The sequence below is a fragment of the Ornithorhynchus anatinus genome, chromosome X5, assembly GCF_004115215.2.
Source record: "Ornithorhynchus anatinus isolate Pmale09 chromosome X5, mOrnAna1.pri.v4, whole genome shotgun sequence".
NCBI classification, from domain to species: domain Eukaryota; kingdom Metazoa; phylum Chordata; class Mammalia; order Monotremata; family Ornithorhynchidae; genus Ornithorhynchus; species Ornithorhynchus anatinus.
The window spans coordinates 55,688,892-55,701,258 of NC_041753.1; the positions used below are offsets into that span (position 1 = coordinate 55,688,892).

General features: G+C 44.6%; 1 protein-coding gene across 6 annotated transcripts in view; it reads right to left on the reverse strand.

Annotated features, from left to right (window-relative positions):
- The window catches only part of KANK1 (KN motif and ankyrin repeat domains 1), a 209,570-nt gene that overhangs the window by 177,825 nt on the left and 19,378 nt on the right, over window positions 1-12,367 (reverse strand). The window contains exon 1 of one of the 6 annotated variants that reach the window (XM_029054988.2): window positions 6,147-6,164. The exons of the other annotated variants lie outside the window; for them this stretch is intronic. The gene's annotated coding sequence lies outside the window, so the exon portion shown is untranslated. Of the gene's footprint in view, window positions 1-6,146; window positions 6,165-12,367 lie in introns of those variants that run through there. 6 annotated transcript variants of the gene reach the window in all.

A 12,367-nucleotide genomic window follows, 5' to 3' on the forward strand; every position in this document is an offset into this window, starting at 1 on the left:
ATGACTGTTGGACTCTGAAAAGTCCTACCTTAGCCGTAGGGAGCCTGAAACTCTACTCCAGCCAAAATGCCCCTTGTTGCTCTTATTGCACTTACTTTTATCCTTGCCTTACGTTTTTCTGTTTTTAATGTTTCAGTGGCTAACCTCCTTATTTTAATACTGGCTAAGTGCTTACTATGTACCAAGCACTATACACTATACTAAGCTCTGGGGTAGATACACGATTGGCTCACATTACTATTCAAATAGTACTGAATGAATAAATAAGAAGTTTCAGGGTCTGCTTGGTATATTCAGAATGCATTCTCTGCGAGTTGCCTGGACAAAGACTGCAATGGTTGAACAAAATGGTGGCAAGAAGAAAAAAAAAAAATCCCAGTACTGCCTTGGTCATCTTAAAAGATGTGGCTTCCAAGAGGAACTTTATAGTGATCTAAACTGGAATTAATAGATATAATCCTGCTGAATTTACTACACATCATCCAGATCCTGAGATGAAAACAAGGATGAAGATAAAAATCTGAAACTACATTGCCTGGCACACAAACGAAAACTTAAAATGTTCACACAACCCTAACTTCTGATCTACAGATAGAGTCTAGTTTTTGCAGCATCCACTTTATCCCTCAGACTACTTTCTGATCACCATGCAAGCGCTTTGCATCAAATGCAAGAAAGCCAGAAATCACTCAGGCATCAAGAACATTAGCACCCCTGGTTAATAGACAACATTTACATTCAGGCCAAACTTGTGGTTTGGCACAAAATTTCATTCAGCACATTCATTTTTTGACCTTTTGGCAAATCCACTGTGGGCACGGAATGTGTCTATCAACTCTTATACTGTACTCTACCAAATGCTTAGAACAGGGCACTGCACACCATAAGCATTCAATAAATACAACTGATAGACATTAATTGAAAATGACAACTACATATGCGGACTATGGAAACCAACCGGATGTCCCAGTGTGATCTGTATTCCTCAATAGGCTGAATTTTTGAAGGCAGCGTGGCCTAATGGAAAGAGCATGGGCCTGGGTTCTAATCCCATCTCTGCCACCTGTCTGCTGTGTGACCTTGGGCAAGTCACAACTTCTCTGTGCCTCAGTTACCTGACCTGTAAAATGGAGATTAAATCCTACTTCCACCTACTTAGACTGTGAGCCCCATGTGGGACAGGGACTATGTCCATCCTGATTAACTTGTATTTACCCCAGCACTTAGAACAGCGCTTGTCACATAGTGGACATTTAACAGGTACCATAATTATTATTATTATTATCAGGAAATAAAAATGGCTAACTCACTCAAAGATGATGCTACTACACTGAGTCAATGCATAAAGGCTAGAGATCTATGCTCTTGCAAAAAGCCACTATATGATGTGTTCATGTACAGAGTACTCTGCCACCTTGATGCATATGCCATTTTCTGTGCCCATCACTGTTTTTCAATCTTTCTCTTGACCTCCTGGTAAATCCCAAAGCCACTGCTCAGGGAGACCAACCCTTATATTGCATTCCCCCAAGGGCTTAGTACAGTGCTTTGTGCACAGTAAGCACTCAAATATGACTGAATTGAATTCACACCCTCCTCTCTCATCTCTCTACCCTACCCTGCCTTTTTGCATCACATATGCACTTGAATCTATACCCACTAAGCACTTTAAATACTTACCCCACCCCCTCAGCAGTTGGGTACATAGCCTTATACTCTGTTGCTTCCCTTACCTCTATTTTATTTTAATATCTGTCTCCCCAACTAGACCATAAGCTCCTTAAGGGCAGAAATCGGGTCTACTAAATCTACCAAATTGTCCTCTCCCAAGCACTTAGTCCAGTGCTCTGCAAATAATAAGTGCCCAATAAATACCACCAATTAACTGATTGATTGATAGGGATGACAAGAGCCTTTGGCCTAGCTCAGCAGGACTGAGACACCAGATTCCAAGGCCAGTCTGGGGAGCCGAAGCCTGCCAGGAGAGGGCAGAGAATCAAGCCATTTCCAGTTCCAAGAGATGAGGGGGGCTTGCTATGGCTGTTTGCACCCCATCCCCCACCCATCACCTCCATGGAACAGAGAATTCCCTGGCAACTTTCATTTATATGCAGTGAAGGGGAATGATCCATGCATCCTCCCACTTCATCGGCCCTGAGGTTGTGTTTCACCAGGATTTGCAGCTTGTGGGTGCCCCATTTCAGCTCACTATACAGTAGTTGCTTGGTTTTCCTATCATTCATTAACCTTACATGCCCAGTCTTGCGAAAATAGGGGGAAGATGAGCACTGCCGTTGAAGTGACTGCATTCCATGATTGCATTATAGGGAAACCCTGTCTTGCCATTTGATGTTGAGCATAGCTGAGGAAACTGCTTAATAAAACCAGGTGAGACTTCTACACAACATCCACATCTCACAGACATTTAGGAAGGAAGCATAACTTGGAAGGGAGGGTACAGCACAATGGATAAAGCCTTGACCTGGGAAGTCAGGAATGTAGCTTCAGATCTGACACTATTCATTCATTCATTCAAAAGTATTTATTGAGCGCTTACTATGTGCAGAGCACTGTACTAAGCGCTTGGAATGAACAAGTCAGCAACAGATAGAGGCAGTCCCTGCCCTTTGACGGGCTTACGGTCTAATCGGGGGAGACAGACAGACAAGAACAATGGCAATAGAGTCAAGGGGAAGAACATCTCGTAAAAGCAATGGCAACTACATAGAATCGAGGCGATGTACATTTCATTAACAAAATAAATAGGGTAATGAAAATATATACAGTTGAGCTGACGAGTACAGTGCTGAGGGGATGGGAAAGGAGAGGGGGAGGAGCAGAGGGAAATGGGGGGAAAAGAGGGTTAAGCTGCGGAGAGGTGAAGGAGGGGCGGTAGAGGAAGTAGAGGGAGAAGGGGAGCTCAGTCTGGGAAGGCCTCTTGGAGGAGGTGAGTTTTAGGTAGGGTTTTGAAGAGGGGAAGAGAATCAGTTTGGCGGAGGTGAGGAGGGAGGGCATTCCAGGACCGCGGGAGGACGTTGCCCAGGGGTCGACGGCGGGATAGGCGAGACCGAGGGACGGTGAGGAGGTGGGCGGCAGAGGAGCGGAGCGTGTGGGGTGGGCGGTAGAAAGAGAGAAGGGAGGAGAGGTAGGAAGGGGCAAGGTGATGGAGAGCCTTGAAGCCTAGAGTGAGGAGTTTTTGTTTGTAGCGGAGGTTGATAGGCAACCACTGGAGGTGTCCTGTGGGTCCTCGAAGAAATTGCACGACTTCTCTACCATAGTAGTAAGTAAGCATACATACAACCCACATATTTAATGTCACCAAATCCCATAGGTTCTACCTTCACATCATCACTAAAATTTACCCTTTCCTCTCCATCCAAATTAATGGCGTTTATTCTTTGCAGAGCCTTGTACTAGGCGCTTGGGAGAGTACAATATAACAGAAATGGTAGGCACATTCCCTGCCCACATGGAGCTTACAGTCTAGAAGGGGAGAACTGCTATTATGCTGATCCAGGCACTTATTCTATCCTACTTTGACTACTACATCGACCACTTCTATTACCTCTCCCCACTCCAGTCCAATCAATCACATTTGAAGCTTACTGTGTACACAGTACTGTACTAAGAGCATGGGAGAGTAATAATAATAATGGTATTTGTTAAATGCTTACTATGTTCCAGGCACTACACTACATACTGGGGTAGATACAAGCTAATCAGGTTGGACAAAGTCCCAATCCCACATGGAACTCACAGTCTTAATCCCCATTTTACAGATGAGGAAACTGAGGCACAGACAAGTTACATAATAATGATGGCATTTGTTAAGCACTTACTACATGCAAAGCACTGTTCTAAGCACTGGAGAGGATACAAGCTAATCAGGTTGCCCCAAGTGGAACTCACAGTTTTAATCCCCATTTTAAAGATGAGGTAACTGAGGCACAGAGAAATTAAATGACTTGCCCAAGGTCACAGAGCAGACATGTGGCGGAGCCGGGATTAGAACCCAGGTCCTCTGACTTCCAGGCTCATTCTCTTTCCACTATCTGACTTGGGCTAGTCACTTGACTGTGCCTCAGTTCCCTCATCTGCCAAGTGGGGATTCAATACCAGCTCTCCCTCCTACTTAGACTCTGAGTCCCATGTGGAACCTCTTGGATCTTGTATCTAGCTTATTACAGTGTTTGGCACATAGTAGGTGCGTAACAAATACCACAATTATTATTATTAGCCTCTCGTAAGTCTTAGCTGTGAGGTCACTGGTGACTTTACAAAGTTTGACCTTGGTAGAACAAAGTAGGGTGAAAACTTGATTGTGGTGAGTTAAGAAGAGAGTTGATGGAGAGGAAGTAGAGGCAGCAGGTGCCTATGCAAGGGCAGACTGAAGATAAAGATAAAAAAAAACCTGATTTCTGTCCTCCATTCTTTTTTCCCTTGCTTACATACACACACAAAAGGAACAAGGGGCTGCTTTAAAAATGCTCTAAACAGAAGTGACATTGTCGTATCCTACACAGAGGGCCAAATTCCAGTTAGCGGTCTCCCAATCGAAGGGCAGGTTAAGAGTCCACTACTAAGCAGGCTGAGCAATCGGGACATCTCAAGGGCATATTCCAATTCTGCTAAAGAAGTCAGTCTCATCTTTGTACAACCACCACCTTGCCTATAAAAAGCACCAAATTCTCAGCACAAATGCCCAGCCTCTGCCTCACTAATTCAACTCGTGTGCTTCCTGACTTAAAAAAAAAAAGAAAACTGTCCTGAAAGCATAATGCTGCTTTCAAAAAGGGGGGAAAAGTATCAAGAGTCTTCTGTGAATCACACTGCTTTGGTTTCATAAGCTTCATAAGTGTACATTTCTGCATTACATTTTTCTGAATTTCTATTGATGTGAGCCAGGAAGGTCTGAAAGCTCATTCTTCTCACACCCACAGTCAGTGTACTAGCTACTGGACTCTCTGATTTTTAAGCCACCCAATCTAGGCAGATATTAAAATATAAAGGCACTTTGTGATCACTGCTTATTTTGGGAAGGAACCATTCTTTTCTCTCCTCCTCTGCCACTAGATCCTGTGAGAGTTCTCACCAAGTCTGATTTATCTCCAGGTTGGATAAAGGGAAAGGATATGGAAACTTCTACTTGATTCAACCCACAGTGCTGCAATCCCAGGGATATGCCGGCTACTGAAATCTGAAATCTACTGGGGCTGTCTAGGGCACCGCAGTCAAATCAGCTCCAAGTGATTTTTTGGATTTTTTAATACACAAAAGGAATGGGAGGAATAGCTTGGGGACAATTTGATAATAAAGCCAACTAGTGAAAACAAACTTGAGCATGCATGCATGCATGTATGACCTTTGAATCTGGCTCATTCTGCCTCTCACCCCTTCCCCCACCCCCACTAGTTTGAACTGCAAACTTAGAATTGTTGAACCTAGTTTTGCTTGGCAGGGAGAAAAACAACTTGACTGCCACTGATTTCTCTTCTGCCCTCTTCCTCTTTTGAGGTTTAGACAAATGACATTGATGTAGTGTTTAGTTTTTCAGTCTAAAATTCAACTAGTGTGAGATTTGATATGATTGAGGGCAGGGAGGTGGGGGGGGGAGAGATATTTCACTGTTGATTTTCTAGAACCCCTTCACCATTCAGTTTCTACCGGAAACAATGCTCTATTACTGATCGTGGCCAGAATTCAGAATATACCCTGTGACTAGGCATTAAATGAAGGGGACATGCCTAAGACTTCCTTGACATTTAATGAATTTTGCTTACAAAAGTTAAGGATTGTGTCACCAACCAACCTTTGTACAGACCATATGCACCGAAGAGTTAACACACCCTACTTCGCCCCTGACCAGCAATAAGTCACATTATTGCTGTAACACCATCTTCAAAGCAATGCAAATAGTGCCTGCTTACTGAAAGGTTCTCCATCAAGAGGGAACAAAACACCCCATGTTTCAGAAAAATTCCTTTCTAGCAAGAGAGTTGTATAAGGTTCCCCATTATCTGCAGTAAGTCACCCAAAGTTCCCAGACAAGCCACCTGCTTCTTGCAGCTGTGTACATAGCATTTACTGCACCACCACAGCTAGCTTCACTCTTTGGCAAAAAGATAAGGGTTCAGTTGATCGTCTACCTGAAGGAGATCCCCAGAGGGCCAGCCAGGCAGAAGCACCTTCCTTTAAAAAAAAAAAAAACACTGTTTCACATAAAGTCCTAGGTGTTACAAACCAAGTAATTTTAAAAACATCCAGCAATGGAATCCAGCAATTCCAGCAATCTGCTGACTAGAATTCCCAGTAAAGTATAAGAATTAGTGGGGAAAAAAATAATATACTTTACTCAAGTACATATCTAGATTTTCTCTCTCTTTCTCTCAGACACACCCACACACACACCCACACACACCTCCAAACTGGATGATGACATGCCCTTTCATACACTTATACAAAACTAGTCCGTTATAAACATCCTACACTCCCTTCTTCCTCCACTACTTCAGCACACCACTGTACGCAACTGTCCCATGGCACTTATGTGCATAACTTACATATCATACTCCTTAAACACTAACTCATGTTCTTATCCCCTTTTCATTCTTCCTCACGTCTGGAAATTCTAGTGTCTGTCTTCTCCTGTAGGTTGTAAGCTCCTTGAGGGCAGGAATCATTTCTACTTTCATTCATTCAATAGTATTTATTGAGCGCTTACTATGTGCACAGCACTGTACTAAGCGTTTGCAATGTACAATTCGGCAACAGATAGAGACAATCCCTGCCCAGTGGCGGGCTCACAGTCTAATCGGGCGAGATGGACATACTAAAACAAGACAACATAATCACGATAAATAGAATCAAGGGGATGTACACCTCATTAACAAAATAATAGGGTAATAAAAATATATACAAATGAGCAGATGAGCACAGTGCTGAGGGGAGGGGAAGGGAGGGGGGAAGGGCAGAGGGAAAGGGGGCTTAGCTGAGGGGAGGTGAAGGGGGGAAAGGGAGAGGGAGCAGAGGGCAGAGGGGGAGCAGAGAGGCAGCAGAGGGAAAAGGGGAAGCTCAGTCTGGGAAGGCCTCTTGGAGGAGGTGAGCTCTCAGTACACTTTGAAGAGGGGAAGAGAGTTTGGCGGAGGAGGGAGGGCATTCCAGGACAGAGGTAGGACATGGGCCAGAGGTCGACGGAGGGATAGGCGTGAATGGGGGATGGTGAGGAGGTGAGCCGCAGAGGAGCGGAGCGTGACGGCTGGGCAGTAGAAAGAGAGAAGGGAGGTGAGGTAGGTGGGGGCAAGGTGATGGAGAGTCTTGAAGCCCAGAATGAGAAGTTTTTGTTTTGTGCGGAAGTCGATAGGCAACCACCGTAGGTTTTTAAGGAGGGGAGTGACATGCCCAGAGCGTTTCTGCAGGAAGATGAGCCGGGCAACGAAATGAAGAATAGACTGGAGCGGGCAGAGACAGGAGGAAGGGAGATCAGAGAGAATTCATTCATTCATTCAATAGTATTTATTGAGCGCTTACTATCTGCAGAGCACTGTACTAAGCGCTTGGAATGAACAAGTCGGCAACAGATAGAGACAGTCCCTGCCGTTTGACAGGCTTACAGTCTAATCGGGGGAGACGGACAGACAAGAACAATGGCAATAGAGTCAAGAGGAAGAATATCTCGTAAAAACAATAGCAACTAAATAGAATCGAGGCGATGTACATTTCATTAACAAAATAAATAGGGTAATATATACAGTTGAGCAGACGAGTACAGTGCTGAGGGGATGGGAAGGGAGAGGGGGAGGAGCAGAGGGAAATGGGAAAAGAGGGTTAAGCTGCGGAGAGGTGAAAGGGGGGTGGTAGAGGGAGTAGAGGGAGAAGAGGAGCTCAGTCTGGGAAGGCCTCTTGGAGGAGGTGAGTTTTAAGTAGGGTTTTGAAGAGGGGAAGAGAATCAGTTTGGCAGAGGTGAGGAGGGAGGGCGTTCCGGGACCGCGGGAGGACGTGGCCCAGGGGTCGACAGTGGGATGGGCGAGACCGAGGGACGGTGAGGAGGTGGGCGGCGGAGGAGCGGAGTGTGCAGGGTGGGTGGTAGAAAGAGAGAAGGGAGGAGAGGTAGGAAGGGGCAAGGTGATGGAGAGCCTTGAAGCCTAGAGTGAGGAGTTTTTGTTTGGAGCGGAGGTCGATAGGCAACCACTGGAGTTGTTTAAGAAGGGGAGTGACATGCCCAGATCGTCTCTGCAGGAAGATGAGCCGGGCAGCGGAGTGCAGAATAGACTGGAGCGGGGTGAGAGAGGAGGAAGGGAGGTCAGAGAAAAGGCTGACACGGTAGTCTAGCCGGGATATAACGAGAGCACGTAGCAGTAAGGTAGCCGTTTGGGTGGAGAGGAAAGGGCGGATCTTGGCGATGTAAAGGTGAAACCAGCAGGTCTCGGTAATGGATAGGATGTGTGGGGTGAACGAGAGAGACGAGTCAAGCATGACACCGAGATTGCGGGCCCGAGAGACGGGAAGGATGGTCATGCCATCCACGGTGATAGGGAAGTCTGGGAGAGGACCGGGTTTGGGAGGGAAGATGAGGAGCTCAGTCTTGCTCATGTTGAGTTTTAGGAGAAGGCTGACAATAATCCAGCAGGGATATTATGAGAGCTTGTACTCTACTGTACTCTTCCAAGCGCTTAGTGCAGTGCTCCCCATAAAAATAGGTGCTCAATAAAAACTGTTGATTGAAAATTCTTATTCTATCGTATTTATTCAGCGCTTACTGTGTGCAGAGCACTGTAGTAAGCGCCTGGAAAGTACAATTCGGCAACAGATAGAGACAATTCCTACCCAACAGGCTCAGTGTTTAGAAGGGGGAGACAGACAACAAAACAAAACAAGTAGACAGGCATCACTACCATCAAAAAATCAATAGAACCATAAACGCATATTAATAAAATAAATAGAGCAATAAATATGTACAGATATATACAAGTGCTGTGGGGAGGGGAGGAGGAGCAGCGGGCAACGGAGGGGAGGAGGAGCTGAGGGAAAGGTTGGGCTCAGTCTGGGAAGGCCTCCTGGAGGAGGTGAGCTCTCAGTAGGGCTTACTATTCTCATCAGCAATGGAATTTGTTTAGCACTTACTCTGTGCAGAGCACTGTATTAAGCGCTTGGGAAAGTACAGAGTGTCAGCTACCTTTCATAAAATTCATTCAGTCATATTTCTTGAGTGCTTACAGTGTGCAGAGCACTGTACTAAGTGCTTGGGAAAGTACAATAACGCATTCCTGCCGACAACGAGCTTACATTCTAGAGAGGAGACAGACAGCAATATAAATAAATTACAGATATGGTCATAAATGCTGTGGGGCTGGGAGAGGTGAAGAAAAAGGGAGCCAGTCAGGGTGACACAGAAGGGAGTGGGAGAAGAGGAAAGGGAGGGCCTAGTCTGGGAAGGCCTCTTGGGGGAGATGTGCTTTCATTAAGGCTTTGAAGGAGGGGGAGAGTAACTGTCAGATTTGAGGAGGGAGGGCGTTCCAGGCCAGAGGCAGGACGTGGGCCAGGGGTCGGTGGCAGACGGGCAATATGTTAAACGTGTGCTTCTAGTCCCACTATCTGTGAAGTCACTAAATGTCCTCTGAATTGATTTCATATCTGGTTTATGGACAGATTCTGAAGTACTCCATTTAAAAGGAAATGCTTAAAGGAGTTTCAAAGCCAATGGAACATCCATTCATGCGTTTGGCAACTGACTCAAAGAGCAGTATCAGCGTGGCTTAGTGGAAATAATAATAATAATGTTGGTTATTTGTTAAGCGCTTACTATGTGCCAAGCACTGTTCTAAGCACTGGGATAGATACAAGGTAATTAGTTGTCCCACGTAGGGCTCACAGTCTTCATCCCCATTTTACAGATGAGGTAACTGAGGCACAAAGAAGCTAAGTGACTTGCCCAAGGTTACACAGCTGACAAGCGGCGGAGCCGGGATTAGAATCCATAACCTCTGACTCCCAAGCTCAGGCTCTTTCCACTGAGCCACGCTGCTTCTCAAGAGCATGGGCTTGGGAGTCAGAGGTCATGGGTTCTAATCCCAGCTCTGCTACTTGTCAGCTGTGTGATTTTGGGTAAGTCACTTAACTTTTCTATGCCTAAATTACCTCATCTGTAAAATGGGGATGGAGACTGAGTTCCACATGGGACAGCCTGATTACCCTGTATCAACCCCAGTGCTTAGAACAGTGTTTGGTACATAGTAAGCACAAATACCATCATTATTATTAAAGTATACAGTATGTTAACATCTTTCCTAACAACAACTCCCCTGCCCGGTGCAAAAAATACAAAAAAAAAAACCCCACACACAAAAAACAAAATAAAAACAACCCACTTTTGGTGTTTGTTGAACTCCTGCTTCAAAGAAATCACCTTTTTTGACAATATTTTGTCGACTGGGAAACAAACTGTTGTGTAGACCAGAGCCCACTAAACATGTCAAGATGTGTCAACACTGGTACAAGCACACAAAAAAGCCAAAACAGATGCATCTGAAAATTTGGCTGCAAAATATTGAATACAAAGCCAACAGGTAATGGACTTTAAGGGGAGGCTGAAGAGCTTGACCAGAGCACAAGGGAGGGGGAGGGGAAGGGGAACCAATAGTTATAAGCTTTAGCTCTTTAGTTCTTTGCAAGCTACTCCTTTTGAGTGACTTTACACAGATCATGTCATCTTGATAGAAGCCACTAACTTGGACATTTAGTGATCAATATCAATAATATACTCAAGTTAGGTAAAATTAGGTAAGAGAATTTCCCCAAACTACAAGTTAAACAGCTCTGTTCTGGCCAAGTCTCTTGGGCCATTTAAATCACAACACAGTTCACAAAACCTCAGGTATGAAAGAAATCCAGGAGGAAAAAAGGGCAGGAATGCAAATGCTTTAAATTCTGAAGAAAAGAAACCTCTTCAAAACTTTGGCATTGCTGAGTAAGCCCAGAATTATCATTTACTAAAAGTAGTTGTGTTTAATCAAAAGGTTCATCCCCTCTGAAGGATTCAGATATTTATCCTTTTTGTTACTCTGGAACAAATGGGGTTTTGACTAGTGAGGATATTAGCTGCAATTCAGTAACCTTCTGAAACATTAAATACTATGATTCCCTGTACCTTAGGAGTGTAATTTCTTTTGGCAATGTCAATGCACTTTAGACACTCTTTTCAAACAGATAATGAATGTACACTATAAACATGTTGCTACAGTCATGTTAATTCATGCCATTAAAATTTAAAAAGTCCCAACTATTCAGGAGGTGGATGGACCCCTTGAACATCATGAATTTGAAGGGCAGGGAACATACCCAAGGAGTAATTTCTAGATCAAAGACCTGTATGGTCATTGAGCTAACAAATAGCAACACACACAATTTACTGCAGAAGTTTTCACATCAAGCTTATAGCTATAAACCCAATACTACTAATAGTTATGGTACTTGCTAAACACTGTGCCAAGCACTATATTAAGCACTAGGGTAGATACAAGATAATTACATTGGAGAGAGTCTGTCCACATGGGGCTCACAGTCTAAGTAGCAGTAGGATTTGGTTCCCATTTGGCAGATGAGAGAACAGAGGCACAGAGAAGTTCAGAGACTTACCCAAGGTCATACAACAGTCGAGTGGCAGAGCCGGGATTAGGACCCAGGTCCTCTGACTCCCTGGCCCATGCTCTTTTCCACTAGACCACGCTGCAAAATAAACGGGCCATCTTAAAGCTCATTTTTGAGTTAGGCTGGAAGCAGAACTTCTCTGAATCAACAGACGATACATTAACGTAGCAATATTACTCATTTATAAAATGATTGAGAACACAGTTCTGGGTAATTTTGGGGGTGCGGAGGGGAGAGTGGGAATATCTGATCTTGGTTTGAGAACAGAATGGCCCCTGACAGCCCTTGTGAATACTGGACAAGGAGAAACATGTCACATCACATGTTAACCCTGGGTACACAAGGCAATGTGATGAAGTTACACATGCCATTTTGTGGGAGTAGGCCAATTTCACGTAATATTGGAGCATTCCTTGACAGTGGGGGGAAAAGCACTCCTGCCAACTCCAGAGCTTTCACATTATACTCCCAGGTTCAAGCAAACAGGGGCACTGCATCAGAGAAGCAGAACTCAGCAGCAGGAATCACAACAGAGGGAGGCTGGGATCTTAAAAAAAAATTGAAGATATCGGACAAATATCATCCAGGCCTGGATCGGTATTGGATGAGGACAGACCTGCATAGTGCTAGACTACTATAGAACCAGATTTCTGGCCACCTTATTCGAGCACCAGTCCCCGCATTGATAAAATCATTCCTATGAGAAAAGTGATAAAAATTGATG